The sequence below is a fragment of the Melitaea cinxia genome, chromosome 3 (genome assembly GCF_905220565.1).
Source record: "Melitaea cinxia chromosome 3, ilMelCinx1.1, whole genome shotgun sequence".
NCBI classification, from domain to species: Eukaryota; Metazoa; Arthropoda; class Insecta; order Lepidoptera; family Nymphalidae; genus Melitaea; species Melitaea cinxia.
This window is the reverse complement of record NC_059396.1, coordinates 2,840,180-2,855,626: the sequence shown is the minus strand read 5'-3', so window position 1 is coordinate 2,855,626 and position 15,447 is coordinate 2,840,180. Positions and strand designations below refer to the sequence as shown.

At 33.0% G+C, this 15,447-nt stretch overlaps 1 long non-coding RNA gene and 1 other non-coding gene across 2 annotated transcripts; both read right to left on the bottom strand.

Annotated features, from left to right (window-relative positions):
- Positions 1–6,000: 6,000 nt before the first annotated feature.
- Positions 6,001–6,074, bottom strand: Trnai-aau. Its single transcript has one exon. It is a non-coding gene; the product is annotated as a tRNA-Ile (tRNA).
- A 2,386-nt stretch (positions 6,075–8,460) lies between these two features.
- Positions 8,461–9,321, bottom strand: LOC123668953. Its single transcript, XR_006745647.1, has 2 exons — positions 9,072–9,321; positions 8,461–8,772 (listed from the first exon to the last, which is right to left on the bottom strand). It is a non-coding gene; the product is annotated as an uncharacterized LOC123668953 (long non-coding RNA).
- Positions 9,322–15,447: the final 6,126 nt, after the last annotated feature.

Below are 15,447 nucleotides of genomic sequence, written 5' to 3'. Positions count from 1 at the left end.
TAAATAATTGTAGTGAGTAAGGTAGTCAGAGCTCCGAGGGAGGGTCAGAAAGAGGGTCGGCAATGCGCTTATAATGGCTTCAAAAAAGGAAGAGGCTCTTTTTTATGTATGTCACCTTCGATTTTTTACTGGGTGGACCGATCTCGATGATACTTTGGTCAAACAAAATGAAGTGTTTTTAATGTGTCCCTTTTAAATTTAATCGAAATCTAACTAGTACTTTTCAAGTTATTTCTATCAATGCGTATTTACTTGACTTTTTTTCGTCGACCTACGTTGTATATTATACCTCATAACTTTTTACTGGTCGTACCGATTTTGATGATTATTGAGATGATTATCGAGAGCTGATGCTTGTCTTGTGTCATTTTTAAAATTGATCGAGATCTGATGACTAATTTTTGAGTAATCTTTGATAACGCGTATATACTTGACTATTTTTTCGTCTACCTACGTTGTATTACTTGTCGATGCTATTGAAGTAGTTTTTTTTTAGTTTTCGAGTAAACTCAATTATTTGCTACCTTTATAATATCAAAGGCATGACAAGTTCTTGGCTGTTAAATCTTTGGCAGGTTTCAATTGTATGTATGTATATTTAATAAGGGCAATAACATTAGTTTACCAATATTAGTGACAATATCTACATGTATGCCTAATAAACGCAAACGCCCTTTATATAGATTTAAATTGTGATACAATCGTACATTCAACATTTAAGTCACTAGTATTAATATATTTTTTTACTGATACTATCTGGACTAATATAACCTGCTACAGATATTATCAGCTAAACAACAGACGAGGTGACTAGTCCACAAGTTTAAATTCGCTGAACGTGTAATGGAACGGCCCATGCTTGGGGTCTTTTTCAAAGAAAGCATCAGAAATGAGAGTATGTGCAAGAGAACGAAAGTAATCGGACATAGCTCTTAGAACTAGAAAGTTGACGTAGCAGTGGGGTGGACGCAGACGCATCCTGGAGTGGAGACCGCGTATTGGCAAACGCAGTATAGGACGCCCTCCGGCCCGTTGGATTGACGATCCACGTAAGATTGTCGGTGGTGGCTGGATGAGGATTGCGGAAAACCTGGATGTTTGAATGCGAACTCGGGGAAGCATATGTTCAGCAGTGGACTGCGATAGGCTGAAGTGAGTGAAGTGAAACAATAGTTTAGTTTTTTAAACTGTTTTACAGGTTTCTTTCAGCGCTATCGCTAATATAAGTATTTCATAACAATGTTTTGGTTTCCACGTTAAAAACGTGCAAAATTTTCGGTAATACTTAACTTTATCAAAGATAAATTCTGTTATCAGTATATTTATGTTATTCAAGGTGCTTGTGGAATACCTACGACATCGTTGTAAAGGAAGTAAATAGAGACAGTAATATGCAACTGTGTTTTGATAATAATAATTTATCTAATATTTGTCATTTAACTTTGTTTCAAATTACATCATTGAACAATTTTTCTTGTAATATAGTTATTTTGTTTCAGTATTCAGATTTATTATCGCTATTAACACTATTATTTTGAGATTTCCTATATTTGTTCCAATATTTTTATTTTTAGGGAGATTGTCTTGAGATATATCGCAAGAATAAATAAATAAAAAAATTCCCTATCTTGGATCTAAAATTTTACAATTTTTTAAACTGACAATCTGCGTAACAGTTTATCGAGGGTGTATTAAGCTCTAAGCTCCATCAAGTTTTCTAAAAATTTTGGTTTTCTTTACTATTGATGTATACGATTAATCTATATATAAAACTTTTGTGTCACGATGTATGTTAGCGATAAACTCCGAAACTACTGAACCAATTTGTATCAAATTTTGTAAGCATCTGTAATTTGGTCAAACTTGGGAGATAGGGTAGTTTTTATCTCAATTGGACCCGGTAGGTAGCGCTGCTATCGGTATGTAATTCCGAAACTACTGAATCAATTTTTATCAAATTTTGTAAGCATCTGTAATTTGATCCAACTTGGTAGATAGGGTAGTTTTTATCTCGATTGGACCCGGAAGGTGGCGCTGCAATCGGTATGTTAGCAATCAAATTTGGTAGCTGTTTTCCGGATAGGTCAACGTCTGCCGGGTCCGCTAGTATGTATATATATATGAAATGGATTTATGTGAAATCTAAGTGAAATAACTTGGGAAATTGCGAGTTATTTCCGTAATAATTCTGTAACTATAACGCGATTTCACAAATCAAGATACCAAAAGTTTTTGTCGCCAAATGAGTCGTTTCAAATAAATATGAAGTTATTGTTCGAAAATTTCGTTTATTTAATTGTCATGAAACACAGGACTCTGACCTCAATTTGAGTTAATTCCATCACAGTGTTATGATTAAAACAACTTGTTCAAATTAAAGGCTTTGCGTGTCAATTGCTGACAAATTTATTACTAGTTGGTGCCAACGACCTGTGTCGTGGGCGTATCATTCGTTTTCTAACGTGAAGTAATAGGAAAGAAATATTAATAATTTTCTTTTAAATTTTGTACACCACTAGGGTGGCCAACAAGCGTTCGATTGATCTTTTCTTAAATGGTTACCATATTATTATCTTATAGACGCACTGTGTATTATTTATAGCAAGCAACACTAGTAAGAGCACAAACGCGTTGCCAATTCAACTCCCGCTTTTAACACGTCCTCAGTGGCATGGGCGTATTTACCTTAGGGTCAAAAGGGCCATGCGCAGGTGCGCAAGGTGGCATTTTGCAGGGACGGAACAAGCCGAGTACGAGGGGCGATGCAAGCCGAACTAGGGAAGTGCAAAATTTTCAATTTATGACTTTACACTACTCTGACTTTTTTTCACACAAACAAATCAACGCCTAGTTGCTAGATCGCCATAAAATTCTGTTAATTGTTATTAGAATAGCTCAATAAGTATTACATCTTACAATAAAGAAAAATAAAATAAAAACAGCGATTTGTTTTATGGAGAAATATGTTCTCAATATTATCTGGTTAAGCGAGGACCTGGTTCGACCCCGTGACTATCAGACGGTAACGATGTGACGGCACGCCTTTACATAATTCGCTAATTGCGTACTTCGCAATTGCAGTAAGTAAAAGTGTACTCTTATCAATTAATTCAAAGAAGTAGACGAAATATATGACAAATAAATGTTTGATAAATATGTTTATTTTACTTATGATGAAAGAAAATAAAGTTATTTTCTTCTTAAAAATCTTTTTTTCTTCCTTAAAAATTAGTTATAGACACTAATTTATGAACATTTGTAGTGTCAGCGGTATCGTGAATGCAGTTGAGAAAGAAAGCTACGGAAAAATAAGAATTAAGTTACTTTCTTACCGTAGAATTAATTTAAATTGGGATTGATGAAAGGTCTCATGTAATAATATCAGTAATTACTTTCGATTTTTGAATGAAATATTGAGTGCTATAAAAAGAAATAATTATAAATATAATTAAATAATATTAATAATATGTAATTAACAATATTAATTATTTATTTATTTCAATCAGAATTTTAACAGAATATAACATCAAACCTAAAGTATTTTAGTCTAAATTGACCATTCTAGTAATCCGTAATTCATTTATTAATAGTTAGAAAATAATTTTGTTATTTCTTTTTTGTTTGTAATTAGAAGTTACATGACATTTTTTGAATTGTTTCATCAATCGAGTCATAGACACAATTTATTACACATTAACCTTATCGGCGACCACTAATAGCTAATAGCGGGTGAGGGGGTCGGGTCAAGACATCTGACTGCAGATAACTAACTGGTATTATCTGGAATTTTGCACCAAAAGCACTAACTACACAATTCTTGCAACTAATAATTGACAAATTTTTGCTTGTTTTCGAAATTTAGAGTTTTCACATAAATATTTTTTAAATACATTAGACGTTGATGCATTGCTTAAAAATTTAATTCTTGTCAAAGTCGAAATCAAAAATGTCTTTATTTGAGTAGGCATCGAAAACATTTTCGAAGCGTCGTTTTAAAATTATAACTTCCGCTCATTCTGAATGTACTCTGCTGAGAATAACCTACAAGAAACTAAACTTACCCTTTTATTTATTTATTTATTTTGGGAGGAACAACCACTAAAAAATACAATGTACAAGATGATTTAGAAATAAGAAGTTGCCAATAGTTCCCGACCGGTAGGCATAAAATAAGGAAGTATAAAAAATAAAACACACGCTATATATTAGTACGAGTATAACTTACAAAGTCATCAATATTATCTGAACTACAATATTGAAGTAAACCTTCTTTAGGCACGCTTGAGGATGGAAATTGGGAGGGAGATAGAAGCTAGTGAAGATAGAAAGAGAGAAAGTTACATTTCGTAAGTTTAACTTCAGTCGTGTGCTGTGTGGCTACGGCACTAAAGAATATAGCCACTCCCTCTCTTCCCGTGGGTGTCGTAGGAGGCGACTAAGGGATAACAAGGTTCCACTACCACCTCGGAACTTAAGAAGCCGACCGATGGCGGGATAACCATCTACCCGCTGGCTTTGTAACACACAAGCCGAAGACGGGCAGCAGCGTCTTCGGTGCGACATAGCCAGCCCTGCGGTCACCAATCCGCCTGCCCAGTGTGGTGACTATGGGCAACACACATGAGTTCACGCATTTTTAGCTTGAACTTGTGGAGGCCTATGTAGTGGACTGCAATAGGCTGGAATGATGATGATGATAATGATGATGACTTCAGTCGTGTGGCCTAAGGTACACTTGTTTTTTATAATTGCAGTTGTATTCATCGTCCATGAAAACCCAGCGCAACCAAGTCAACACACTTTCATTATCTATCTTCTACATCAATGAATGAGCCGAGTTTCCGAATAAAACCGGTTTTTTTGTTCGGCTATACTGCGAAAAGTACTTAACCGATCTGAATGATACTTATACTATAAGATGCAGCATGTTTCGGAGAAGGTTTTAGTATATTTGGTAAAAAGTTGTTTTGGGATTGTTGAAGGATTAATTACTTAGAAATGATTATTGTGTTTGTTGTTTATGTTTGTTTTTAACTTTACTACATCTATTTTTAATTATACTCATCTGGATTTAAATTTGTAGATATAATATTTTTAATAATACTAGTGTTACATCTCTTTTTGTGCATGTTGCGACAACTTAAAATGTCGCGCATTATGCTCAATTGTAGTACCTATACTTTTTATGTGAAAATTGTAATGTAGCAACTACTATTTGTCCAAATGAAATAAATAAAAAAAAAAAAAATATGAGATGTTGTTGATTACTTATCTGTAAAAAAAATTGAACGAACAGATGTCGCTAGTTTGTAAATATGATCTACTCGTTTAATATAATCTTTTAGTCAAATTTAAATTTCTTGTAATATTATTACTAAACTATATTTTATTTGAAAATTTAGTATTAAAACTATTTTTTTAGTTTTCAAATATAATAAATGCCTTATTAGGTGCCTTATTTAGGTATATCATTCGTCGTGTATCAGATAATAATTATTTTATTTTATATTAAGCCTGATTACGATTAAGCTCGGATAATTGATAGCGTTATCAGATTGAAGATATCGTGACTTAACTTGTTTGGAGAGGTTTTTAATATCATGCGGAATTATTATTATATTTGATATTTTACCACTTCAGACTTTTAAAGATATACAATGACTTTCCGTTTATGTATCTCAATGTGACATATCTTGTTTCTATTGTGAAGATTATTATTAGCGCAATACTATAGAGCTTATTGCATTATTTTTTTATTTACGTAAGTATTTATATAACGTTTGAGGCAAAGATGTAATTTTATAAGTTCTGTATTTGTGCTAATGTAAATAATTCCTATGGAATATTAAAGCACTTATCTACAGCTTGGTAGACAGAAACATTATAGAAAAAAAAGGTTTTATTGATTTTTTACAAATTCGATCAAAACGATAGTACAAAATTAAAAAAAATCTATTTAGCAGCTGTTTTAGGATGAATTATAAAAACAAAAAGTATACGTGGCCCATGAGGGGATCGAACCCGCGACCTTCGCGTTATTAGCACGACGCTCTAACCAACTGAGCTAATGGGCCGATGAAGATCAATGCGAAAATAGTGATCTGTTTGATAGTTCACATATACATTGTTACATTGTACTTTAACAAAAATAGACCGTGACATAATTAAGTTCAGAATTTAATTTAGGTACGTAACGTAAATATTTATGTAAACAAAGTCTTTAATTGGTTTAATGTAACTCAGATACTAATTGCGTATTTTATATTTAAACACATAAGACATAAAGAAGATATTTATTACTGTTTTTTTTTAATTGTCATTTTATTGTGAAATTCATAAAAAAAAAAATAACAAAATATTGTTACACTTATTTTCTAAAAGGAGTTCGTGATAAGTAAGGCAGAGAGTGATTTACGATTGTTTCTGTTTTATTAATCTTAGTTTATAGTTTTTTAGCCTGTGACCTCCCCTGACAAGCAATATTTCTATCACAGCAACAAATTATTGTGTCAAATCTATACTAAATTATAAAGTTGAAGAGTTTGTTTGTTTCATTGAACGCGCTAATTTCAGAACTACTGATCCGATTTGAAAAATTGAAAATTTGGAAATTGTTTCAGTATTATATATGTAGAACATTTATCGAAGAAGGCTATATCATATTTTAGTACCTCTTTTTTCTAAAATTAACGTGGGTGAAATCACGTGGCACATCTAGTCTAATATAAGAATAGAGGACGAGGGGCGGCGCAAACCGAGCATACTTAATAGGATGTGAAAAAATAATCGATTTGTATGTAAAATAAGGTCCGCCGTATAATGAGTATTGATCAATTAATATATGAAAATTCCACGAAATAGAAGGCATAAAAAAAGGTAAGTCGAAAATTTTTAAAATAAATCGATATTTTTATTTATCGGGTACCTAAAGTAACCGATTTATTGCATGAAGAAAATTACCGATTATTTATTAATCGATATTTTCTGGTAAAATAAAATAAAGTTACGTCTCGTTAATTTATATGGCAGCAAAATTTATTGGCCCGGGACACTACATCTTAAAATATGCCACTGATTTGAAGTATTCGTCAAGCTATCTATTACAGGAGATATATAACTTATAAAATTAGAATGTTACTAACCACCACGGGTGGCATTTTTAAAGGACGCCATAATCATAGCAAAAAGTAATTCAATGATAAGTTTGCCTTAAAAATGACTTCTTTTTCGTAATTTATTTAAAATCATGGAACTTAATAAATATCTTCCACGGTTCCAAAAAATCATAGATCTGAAGAATCAAATTCATAGATGCTGAGGTTATCTTAACATCCGACATTATAACGTGTCATATAATAATAATTAATGAAATATACGTGGGTACATAAACATGTTCTGGAACAAATCCTAAGCACATGAGTAGATAAGATTGCCAACAATGTTTATTATCGGAACTTCATAATATACCTATTATTTAATTATAAATGTATATATTCTGTACTTTTCCATGAACGAATGTGAACGCATATTTTAAGTTATAAGGTTTTTTTTAATACTTAGTAAGCAACTTGTAATAAGGTTTAGTCATATGAAGCAACTTTAAAATATAAGATAAAAAAAATTGTATAAAGTTACACAAACACTCACACACACGTTTCAACACTTTTTATTTAAAATAGTCTATAGCAAATACAATACAAGTATTTTGTAACAATAGTGTAAAATAATTACATTAGTTTTTTGTGATCATAATGCTGTTAAATGTGAGAATTTACTGTTTATAAACGGAACATGCTGATTAAATTATGTGTATTTGTTTTTGCGCAGTTAATAATTTTTGCTCAGTTATCACTAAGTCAACATTGCTAAGAAGTAATTGCTAATGATTAAGTTTTACTGATAGGAACACACGGTTAGGCTGGCAGGCGTTTGGCAGGCTTCGTCGAGTCTTCACTTCGAAGATTCCGCAACACTTGAAGACGAAAAGTCTTCGAGCAATGCGTCCTGCCTGTGTTAACATAGGGATCTGGGATATGGACACTGACAAAGGGACTGACTGATCCACAAATTTAAAGTCAATCAACATGCAATGGAACGAGCTATGCTTGGGGTCTCTCTCAAAGATAGGATTAGAAATGGGACTAACCGCGAGAAAACGAAAGTTACCGACATAGCGTTCAGAATTAGCAAGTTGAAGTGGTAGTGGGCTGGTCACCTGTGTTACAGGATAGATGGATGTTGGAACAGATGGAAAGCCGGGATATTTGGCGCGAAATTGGGGAGGCTTATGTCCAGCAGTGGACCGCGACAGGCTGAAGTGAAATTTTACTGTACTTAAGTAAGCTAATTGAATAATTTTAATGTTATATGTTATTCAATGTTCTATTTGATTATATTATACGTCGGTCTTCTGTCATCATTACAAAGCCTATGAAAATATATCACAAAAAAAAAACGAAATAGTATGAAAATGTAATTATTTACATAAATAAACCAAACAAACAGTGACCCGACCCTTGATTCAATATAGACACCTTATCTGTTGACATTCGCCAATCTTATGCCATGAGCCATTTGCGTAAGCGCAGGTCTAATCTATAACCAGTGGTGATGATCGTCCTACTTCGACGAAATGGCTCAGAGCTGTTCAACGCGGCGTGTTTGTGACAGGTCATCTGAACTGGTCAGTGTTATCACCGTAATAGTCGTTGTGGGAGCTCCGTAGTGCTCTTGGTTTCAGTCGGCGGTGGATCGTCGTCGGCTCAACACCTCCTAGGAGGGTTTTGCAAAATTTTGGTACACAAATATTTGTATTTAATTAAATATATGGTTTTAAAAATATCATAATTATATAACATTTAGTAGTTTATGACAAACATTATTCAGTCAATGGAGTCAAAGTATTTGAAATAATTTGTAAACTTACATTACACAGAACAAAATATGTAATAAAAATAATGAGTCAGTCAGTTTTTATACAAAAATAACTTTGTAAATTATCTCATACAGAATAATAGTAAACAAACATGTATTTATCATCAATAACAAAATTATTAGGTATACCTACTCACATACATACAAATATTTTATCGCTATCACCGCGTGCAAGCTTAATTAATGTAGATAACAAAATTACACTAATTAAAGTCATTATTTACTACCGATAAACGGAATCTCGTCACAACACTTAGGTACTCGGTGGCAGATAAATCTTATACGAAATTGTTCACGTTACATGCGTGTGAGATTGTTATCCAACATGGCGTCTGAGCAAAACAAAGCCACGCGCTCCTCGCGTGGACGCGGCACCATGTAAAAATAGAACACGTTGCGCTAAAAGTAACGACCAAATTAATAAAAACTCCCCGCCCCGTCTCGCTGTTTAAAAACTCTGAGGTGTCCGGGGTACCAGTCTCGGTTCGCATAGGTCAAGGTTGGTTGGCTGGTTTTCGCGCCTCGCAAGGACCACGCCCTACTGTTTTGAACGCGCGTCGTGTTCCATATTCAAAATAGTTGGCAATTTTTTTGCTATTGAGAATTTATTGTGCGGTTACTACGCAGTTCAGTTCAATTTGTTACCTAGTTAAAAAAACGGTATGGAACTTTTGAAACGCACGCTTGACTTGGGTAAGCTGATAATGCGCGAAGAAAGCGTTACGAAAAGTGTTATCGGGCGAGGCGAACGGAAGTTGAGAGGGAGATATAAGTTTGTAAAGAAAGAACTCTTTCTAGTTAGAGAGAGAGAGTTACGTTTCGTAATAATTACTGTAGGGGCAACTAAAGAAATTTTACTTCAGTCGTGTGGTCTAAAGCACACTCGTTATTTTATGTATGTTACTGTAAAAGTTCTATGGGAACATAATATATATACATTAAAAAAAAAAAAAAAAAAAAAAAACGAGACAAGTCCTATTTTAATTAGGTACAAATCGAAGTACACATTTTTGTCATTTGCGTCACTTTTGTTTACAATAAAGTTTATTAAAACCCTATAATGTAGCTTGTTTACAATATGAGCATCATTACTCATAAGTATGCAAAAAATATATTTGTAAAGTATTGGAAATATTTTATTTAATTAGGTAAGTTATTAAGAATCATGTCACAGAACAGAAAAACTTGCGATCTTCGGTCATAATTTCTCATCCGCTGGTCTCAATAATAATTCCATTTGTTAGTTTTCTTACTAACAATAGTTGGTTGCTTCCAAATTCTACATTATAATATAATAATAGATTTCTGACAAAATTTGTATAAAAATTATGTCAAAATTCTGCCGCGGAATTTTGACATAATTCGCACAAAACATAAGTCAAAATTCTGCGAAATCAGAGACTATAAAATGTGATCCATATTGAATTTGTTTGTTAGTCAGTAGTCACCATGAATAGACTAAAATTTCATTTCCATATTATAATTTTATTTTATCATAATATCCGTACTGTGTGACTACGGTACTAAAGAATATAGCCACCCCCTCTCTTCCCGTGGGTGTCGTAACAGGCGACTAAGGGATAACATAGTTCCGCTACCACCTCGGAACTTAAAAAGCCTGTGGAGGCCTATGTCCAGCAGTGGACTTGTATAGGTTGTAATGATGATGATGATGATGATCATAATGAGAAAGGTTAAGCGACCTAGTTCCGTTTGTAGTAAATATACCAACACAAAAGACCAGTAAAACTTTGCAAGCTTGTATGTTTGTTTATGTGTGCTTTTTGAACATAGAGGTATAAAAAGGTAGGATAACAGATCTTCTATAACACCTTGTTACAAATTATGAGCGGAAAAATATTCATGAACGAAAAACTAATCGTATTTCTTAACAAACTACTCTGACTAAGGGCACAGATGAAAATTTCCTGCTCAAAATATGGAGCAGCCCGACTGGGTATTACGTCGAACAATAAAATCACAGCTAAATAATATTGTTTTCAAGCAGTGTTGTGTTCCTCTTGGTGAGTAGGATGACCAGAGCTCAGGGGGGAATTGAGGATAGGGTAGGCAACGCGCATGCAACGCTTCTGGTGTTGCAGGCGTCTATAAGCTACGGTAATCGCTTATCATCAGGTTAGGTTAGTATACTATGTTGTTATATAAAAATAATTACTTCTTAATTTGTTTTCTATTGTGCAGTGTTAAGTAGATTAGGCTATAAAATGTTTGTACAATAACAAAAAATGACAGATTATTTCGCAAATGTCACGTAAAAGAGGCTGAATATAAAAAAGTTCTAGTTGCAAAAGTTAAATAATGGTAAGACCTATCGTGTACAGAGTCGCGTGTACCCGACTAGAAAAAAGGTCAGGCTCAACTAGATCATGTATCTCGACCGGATCAGGATAGAATGAGGCATGCCAGATCCGGTAAGCTCTATCAGGACCAGGTCTGGTCCAGACAAGGATAGCCTGATGTAAAATATAATCAAGTATGGTAAGGCATATTGGATCAGGACCCGGTCCGGTCCAGATCAGGATAGCCTAAAAGAAATTACGCGAACTGAGCCTGAATCGCGCGATTAATGTTTTTAAGCGCAGATGGTATATATACAGTTATCAGGACAATCTAGCAGGGAGTCCATTTCTACACAGTGGAGAAACATAAAAACCAATAAAAATAATTAATGTTTAAAGTAAAAACATAAATAAATAATATATTAATAATTATTGGAAAAAATAAACGGCAATAAATATCATAATAATTATGTTAAGTAACAAATTATAATATCAATTCGCTTTTTTTTTGTTAAACAATTTTTTCAAGAATATACATTCGTGTTTTTTAAAAGGACCGGACCGAACCGGCTGATCAGGATGAGATGAGATTTCCTGATCTGGACCTGATCAGGATGATATGAGATTTCCTGATCTGGACCCGATCAGGAAATCTCATCTCATCCTGATCAGGTCCAGACAAATCATCTGCGTTACATACCTTATCTAGTCCTGAGCAAGCATGCCTGGTCCGGTCTTTCTAAGGAAGACGAAAAAAATTTTATTCGGGTAGTGTGTCTATCGGCTACTTACAAATATTACTCGATTGTTTATGTTATTAGCAAGTCGCACGAGTTTGATAACATTTTTTTTCTTGTTATAATAAATGTCAAATCATATCTGAACCCGGGTGATATTTCGGTATCACGTTGACTGCCACCCGGATTTTATATTGCTGATACTGGAATCGGTTTAATTTCAGAGATATGCGAAACTTTATTTTCTATGAACTGAATTAAAAAAGGATAACTAAGTAGTAATGAATACATAAAAAAACCAACTGCGTAATAAATAGCTTAAAAAAAAAAGAAAAAACCTGCTGTATTTCTTTTAAATATGGTCATGGCAATTTCAAAACTCTTGTGATGAGCCCTTTAGTTTGATACCCATATTGTAGTATTAAAAATATTAAACTGTAGTGTCTCATATTTGTCATGTTGGTTTTATTTAACTTCACTTAAGAACTTGGCTAATAAAGATAAATCTAATGGTATTTTAATTATATAAATCGATGCAGTGGTTTCTAACATATGAGATAATAAGTTAATAAGGAATATTGCACACATGCATACTGAAAAGATACGCGCAAAAAACGTTATGCTTATTGGCAATCAGCGATGATCCTGGTATATATAATCATCATCATCATTACAGCCTATACAGTCCACTGCTGGACATAGGCCTCCACAAGTTCACCCCAAAAATAACGTGAACTCATGTGTTTTGCCCATAGTCACCACGCTGCGCAGGCGGGTTGGTGACCGCAGGGCTGGCTTTGTCGCACCGAAGACACTGCTGCCCGTCTTCGGCCTGTGTATTTCAAAGCCAGCAGTTGGATGGTTATCCCGCCACCGGTTGGCTTTTTAAGTTCCAAGGTGGTAGCGGAACTGTGTTACACTGGAACTGTGTTGGATGTAATATTTATATACGTCATACGTTTTATTTTATTTAAAATATGAATATATCCGTCTTTTTGTAACACTCTCGTCACGCTTTCACCGGCTTACTCCCCAAGTCAAGCGTGCGCAAAGAAATTTTACTTCAAAAAATCCTTTTGATGTGAAACATTTATAGGCGAGGGTAAGCCTGATTGCTGGTGTGGCGATACAGGTCGTGGCGACGCATCGCCACGCTATACGATGAAATATATTTACTAATACTATACTACTTATATAATAATTCAGTTGTAGTGATTTTAAAGAAATTTTTTAATTAAAATTTTTTGTATATTAAAAAAATAAATGTTTTCATTAAATAAAATGTCATCATTTTTAGGAGAAAATTCGTAATTGTACAAAATAATTTCGATGTTTGACATCTGCCAGCCGTCACGTGACGGCTCACATTTTTTTATTACTTTCGACATTAAAAAAAAACATCTAAATACGAAAGTAAAGGAACAAAAACAAAATAATTATAAGTAAGAACACACTTGCCGTTAGTGTAAAAAATAAAATGTAAACAAGAGCTATTTCACAATTTATTTTAGAATGAAGTCATTCTCAATTGTGATTTTTAACTGACTTTAAAAAGTAGAAGTTTCTCAGTTTAATTGTATTTCTTTATGTGTGTTAGGTACCTCATAACTATTCACTGGTTGAACCGATTTCGATAATTGTCACGTGGTTTCATTCAAATTTAGTTTCTTTAAATTTTGAGTACCTACTTTTTTGAGTTATATCTACTAACGCGTATTTACTTGACTATTTTTTCGTCTACCTAAATCTTATTACTTGTTGATGTAATTGAAGTCTTTTTTTTTCGTTTACATGCAACACATCATTATTGTTACATAAAAATTACGCTCTGCATAGCTCCATCGCGATACGAATATGACAACGTCGATGATATTATTATGATCCGGGAGCCAGTTACAAAATTCGTCAATTATTTACTCCCAATCGAAACTTCTTAAAATACATTAGGGATTTACATTGTGAATATTTGCGACCATCAGCTGCGACTCCGTGGGTGAGGCGGGCAGTGGTAGCTTCCCACGCGTGGAGAAAAAAAGTTTTTTTAGTCATTCCCTCCCATTTTAAAATTTGTCGGATTAAAGTTTACCTAATATCTTGATTACGAAGCTTCTATTGGAAGGAAAGTGGCTATGAAAATCTATCACTGGCTCCCGGACCAATAGTGTCTGCATACAGGTGACTATATATTTAAAATTTGGCGCAAATAGTGAAATAAATATGGCTAAATATAGAATAAATATTTATTTGCATAAAAGTATAACTATGGTAGTTTTGTATTTACTTTATATCCATTTTACTATTATAATAATTAAATTTTAACAAAATGGACAATGAATAACGGCTTTATTTATTTATTTATTATATAACTATGGTGTTACTCTTTATTCAACTAAGTGCTTCATCCGTTATTATTTAATAAATTTATTTGTAAGGACGTTTTACAACGAGAGGGAGTGTCCAACGAGGTCGATGATAACAGACGAAATAAAAAAACTACTAAACATCGCTATTAAAACGATCTAATATGTGAATACGTTCCACGTTTAAATAATATTTTACGTCAAAAACTAATCATTTCTGCCAGATTTTTTTTATTTGTTACTAAATTTAATTATATTTGACCCTACCAGCTGTAGTTTTAGTTATCAAATAATAAAATCAATAATCAATTGATGCCATACATTCTGTGCACATTACCTATGCAGTGACTTTTATTGTCTATGAGTAACATTTTTTTTTGAACGACGAAATCTGAAAGTATCATCTTTTAATAAATTTTAACAATTTAAGTATAAGAACTATAATTATTATTATTGTATTGACACAACTCTGCGTTATTGAATCGATCTCCTTTACATTTATTCCATAAAAGGTGACATGTCGAAATTATCTGTGATATAATATATTTCAATTTGCACCATTGAAAGTCATTGAAATAAGTAAATGAATGAAATGATTTTTCCACTATAGACATTATTTTAAATAAAATACTTGATAAATCAAAATTAAAAAAAATAACAACCGATTATAATATATATTGTACAATACAATCGAATCGTGAATTCCCATTTGAAACATTTACGTATCTTTACATACAATCCATAGTGATTCAAAACTCAGGCCATTATATTTACTTTCTATGGAGACTTTTTTAATTCCTACACACTCATACATACCATTAGCACCCTTTTGTACGTGAAAAGTAAATACCATTGTAGGTATGTACACATGCTTTTTTATATATTGTTATACCTATCCATACTTTTTATATATTTATAGGTAATTATGCTTTTTATTTTATTATTGCAAAGTTTGATTAGTAACAACAAAATTGTTGTAAGGAAAGACACTGTAAACTGTTTACCTTTGCTTATAGATTTTTTTAAGCTAGCACTGACTACTGGCATCTTGATAATGTTTACTGCTTAGTTTGAGCATAGTAAAATACCAATTTTTATTAGTACCAGTTTTACCAA